A 4,780-nucleotide genomic window follows, 5' to 3' on the forward strand; every position below is an offset into this window, starting at 1 on the left:
CCAGCGGAACTGCGCGGAAACTCATTCCGGGTCCCTGGCCCTGTCCTCGCGCCGGCCCGCGCGCCTCCGGAGCAGGCGACGGCGCGGCGCGCCGCTCGAGGCCCCCGCTGAGCCAAGGCCCTGCCGCTGTGCACCCTGGGTAACGTAGTCCGCATTGCGCCTAGTGGGAGGGCGGCGCCTTGCGGCAGAGGTCGAGAGCACGTGGGCTGGGGACCGGCGGACCCCCGCCAGCCCTAGACGTACTGCGGGCGACGGGGCCCGACTCGCGGGTGGCGCTGATGGGCAGCTCCTTAGGACTGAAGGGGCCGGTGGATGGAGTTGGGAATCCAGGCTAGAGGATAAGGTGTGTGTTGGGGGTTTACAGGGAGAAACAGGTCACTCCGATGCTACGCTGCCTACGCTTTCTGGGACCCAGGAAGGGGGCGGTCTCGGAAGACGGCGTCAGCACCACCCTGAGAAGAAAGGGGGCTTGGCGCGCCTCAGGAGTGAAAAAGGACGGCTCTCCGGACTGCCCAGTTAGCAACCAGGAAACCACATACCATGGACAGTACTCGGAGAATTTTAGACGGTGCTTGGAAGCAACTTCTCTTTATGAGTAATTAGAGTAAGAATAGCTCACCTTGAAGTGCTAGGAACAGTACTTTGCATACCTTAGGTCCGATTCCCTCAGCAACTCTTAGGTGGGTATTTTTAGTCACCATTTTCAGATGAGAAAACCGAGGTTGGGGAAGGATGAACTTTTCTTGTCCAGGGACACACAGTCCAGCCACAGATCTGGTCGGCCACAGACAGACCCCAGCAGTCCCTGCCGTTTACACCTATCCTTTTATTAATCTTTTAAAGTTTATTAGTTTTAGTAATCTCTACACCCAATGAGGGACTCAGACTCACAACCTAGAGATCAAAAGTCGCATGCTCTTCCCACTGAGCCAGCCAGGCGCCCTGTCTTTTTATTAACTCTTGCAGCTATCCAGCAGGGGAGAAAGTAATCAAAGGGAAAGGACCTCTGTACCTGTGTTCAGTGGAGGAAGCTGACATTGGCAATAGCTGCTGAGGCCGGAGGTGAAAGAAGGCTTTCCTAAGGAAGAGAAACTTGGTCTGAGCCTGAATAATAGAAACTGGTGAGGATGGGGGCTCGATTAGCTAGTAAGCAAAATTCATGGGAATCTAGGCATTCGAGAAATTTTAAATGGGGTTTCAAATGGGCAGCGATGATTGGAGTTGCATTTTAGAAACACCTATGTGTAATATGCAGAATAAATGGAAGGAATGGTCTTTTCATCATGCTGAGGGTGCAGGGAGAGAATCCTTGGCTTTCTTCAGATTCTCTAAGGACTCTACAACTCCAAAACAGGTTAAGAACTACTTCTCTGGGGGCGCCTGGGTGGCTCAGTGGGTTAAGTGTCTGACTTTGGCTCAGGTCATGATCTCATGGTTTGTGAGTTTGAGCCCCGCTTGGGGCTCTGTGCTGACAGCTAGCTCAGAGCCTGGAGCCTGCTCTGGATTCTGTTTCCCTCTCTCTCTGCCTCTCCCCAACTCACGCTTTGTCTCTCTCTCAAAAGTAAATTAACAAAAATTAAAAAAAAAAAAAAAGAAGGAACCACTCCTGTGAATAAGAAAGGTGACCTCACATGACACAGACTCTCTTAGATCTTTTCTCAGATCCCTCAGTGGGTCGGCCAGTGCAGATACACTCTGTCATAGGGATCTCTAGGCAGAGGAAATAGGGCAATCCTTGAATAAGAGAGGAGGAAAGCCATTGGCAAGTGCAAGGAAAGCATGTGGAACCCCAAACATTTGTTTCTGGATGAAACAAATACAGAGGGAAGTTTCGGGTGCTCCCTGAAACTACTGTAGTTTTCAAAGCTGCCTGTAGTTTTCTTACAAGAGGTGGTGACTTGATACCCCTTTGGAGGACACCATACCTCAGTTCTGGGAAGACCACTCAAATGGACAATGCAGTTTTGCAAATGTGAAACAAAGTCTACAGTCAAAAATGGAGATAACCAGAACCATCTATGGCTCTCAGGAGCAGAAAGTGCCCTGCCTAGTGAGTTCGTGTGCCAGTAACATCTAAGTTGTAGGCAGAGCACTGCTGTTCTGGAGCTTGTTTCCTTTGGGGAGAATGGCTTTATTTTTTAAAAGAGAGATTTGGGTTGTTGTGAGCTGCAAACCGAGGCTAGTTCTTATGGGAATGTGTCTAACCTTGGAGAAGTTGCCGTTTCATCTGGGACTTTGTGAGATGTTGGGCACAATCTCTGTGGGGCCCAGAATGTAGCCTTGAGTTGGAGGGACCCTACTTGCTTGAGGACTGGCGATCTGGGGACTGTTGAGAGCCAGCACCTTTGGCTTGGGTTCTGAACTGGCTCTTGCTGTGACTTCTGTCAGAGATGGCCTCAATTGGTCTCCTTTAAGTGGCTCTGAGAGCAGAAATGACCACTGAAGGGCACAGCCTGGAGGGTTTGGGAGCAAGGCTAGGCTTTCAAGTCTTTCTAGCAGAGGCTCCCTAGGCCCAATGATCCTGCCATTGACAGGATGTCCCCCTTCACCCTCAACCAAGGCCAGGTGGTGTCTGAAGACTCTATGGCACAGGTGCCACTTTCTTCAGGTGGAGGTGGGGAGGGCTGGAGACTGAGGATGCTGAATCAGATGGAGGCAGAAAGAGGTAGACACCAAAGAAGTGTTTGAAGGCGGTGTAGAGCACCAGAGTTTTGGAAGCACCTAGAATGGGGGCAGTAAACACAGAAGAGTGGAAGCATAGACTTGTTTCTCCTCCTTGACCCAGAATGCACACAACCCTCACTTTTGCCCACTCCTCACTCTAGCCTGGGTGAAGGGGGCATCTGTGTGAAGCAGGTGCTTAGTTTGGAAGGAATTTTGGTGCGCAGTGTCAGGTGCCTTGTGAGGGGGGCGTGGTCCCAGCCTCAGCGGGCTCACACTCAAGGTGCTCTCATGCACCCCTGGCTGTGGTTACTGCCCTTGTCCTCACAGCTCCCAAATCAATCTCCAGCCCAGACCTTTCTCCTCAGCTCCAGACCAGCATCTCTCTTCCTCCCAACAGCCCCTCTGGATGTCCCATGGCTCCTTGGACTCCACATCCTTTCTAAATATATGTCTTATTTACAAAGAACATCATATTGGACAAATTCACAGGACCCAGGAAACAGGGTTTCATAGGACATGCAGGAAAGCTCAAGATTGTACGGACTTTTAAGATAACATAGGGACACTGTGGAAGGCGAGGCTCAGCACTAACCTCACCTTCCTTCCAGATGAAAGCCTAATCCGCTTAGCTCCTAGTCCTTTTTCGTACTATTTGCCAAATTGAACTTAAAAAATAATTAAGTAGTTATTTATTGTCTGTCTCTCCCCGATCTAAGCTTAAGGGCAGGGATAATGTTCCTTTCACTTCTGTATCACTGCTGTCTACCTAGTGTCTGACATATAATAGGTAATTAATACTTGTTGAATAAATAAATGAGTATCTCTGTTTATCACTCATAATGCAGGTCCATCTCTGGATGGGGGTAGGGAGAACCTCAGTTCGTTCCTGCCCTCTTATCCCTTGATGTGCTCTGCTCCATTCCCCCAAGCCTGCCTCCTATTACACCTTCTTCCTTCAGCCTTCTCAGATGCTCTTTTGCCCTGGTTTGCTTCATGGAATGTGGGTAGTGAGCTCCCCATGCTGGAATGTCTATAAGCAGAGGCAGTGAATGCACCTGTCAGGGTAGGACTGATTAGTGACTGTGGGGTGGGGCAATGGGTGGTTCTCTGTGTCATTATACATTAAGTGAGGCCCCCAGGATGCCTGATGTCACAGGAGTAGGGTTTTCTCCACCGGTAACTCCAGGTCCCAAGTGCCGGGGAGGGTGTAAGCAGAGGGTGTAAGCTGGCCTCCCAGAACTGGTGAACACACCTTTGCCACCCACTCTGCCTGTGTCCCAGAGCTGCTGGGTGGGGGCAAGCAATGGGAGACCCAAGCCAGGCCTGTGATTGCCGAGTCAGCCTGAAGTGAGTGGAGTGGCCAGGGCATGATCTCCATCTAGCTGCGTTTACCCATCCAGCCCCACTGTCCAGGAAAGGACGTGACAAACCACAGAAGTAAATAAATAACTTAGAAATAATAAATAGGGGTCCAGCAACCACGAATGAGTACAGGCCCGGGTCAGCAATGTATCTCCTCCAAAGCATTACCCCCCAGGGCCTGGGCTGAGGCTGGGATCCCAGACGCTGCTGGGTTCTCCAGAGGGCGAGTCCTGGGTCCGTGGCCTAGTCAGTGCCAGGGTCTAGGAGAAGTGGGTCCTAAGGTCTCCACAGCTGAGGTGTCTGCTGTCTGCAGGGCTGGGATTCGCAGGGCGAGGACCCTGGGGCCGCAGGTCAGTCGTCCTTCCATCTCTCCAGGGCTGATGGCCATCATTCACCCGGTTGAGGCCCCCATCTCTGGCCAAGGGTTCCCACCCCCGGGCCCGCGGGCTTCTCCTGCGAGAAGGCCCCGGGTTCCAGGATCCCCGGGTAAGGGTGTCGTCTGCAACCCCCTGGAACGAGGTCTCAGCCCAGGCAGCCGCAGGCAGTGGCGGAGAGGCGGTCCACCGTCCTCCAGGTGCTGTTGACGTCCATGAAGGAGACCGCTTCGTAGCGCGTGGGTCGGCAGCACGGCTGGCTGACCGGGCGTGAGCCCGGGGGCGGCCGCAGGGCCCCGGCGCCCAGCAGGCTGGCCAGGCTGAGGTCGTGCGGGGAGCGCGCGCGGCGGCAGGAGCCGCTGCAGAAGCGGAAACGCACC

This window comes from Suricata suricatta, chromosome 8 (assembly GCF_006229205.1).
Source record: "Suricata suricatta isolate VVHF042 chromosome 8, meerkat_22Aug2017_6uvM2_HiC, whole genome shotgun sequence".
Lineage (NCBI taxonomy): Eukaryota > Metazoa > Chordata > Mammalia > Carnivora > Herpestidae > Suricata > Suricata suricatta.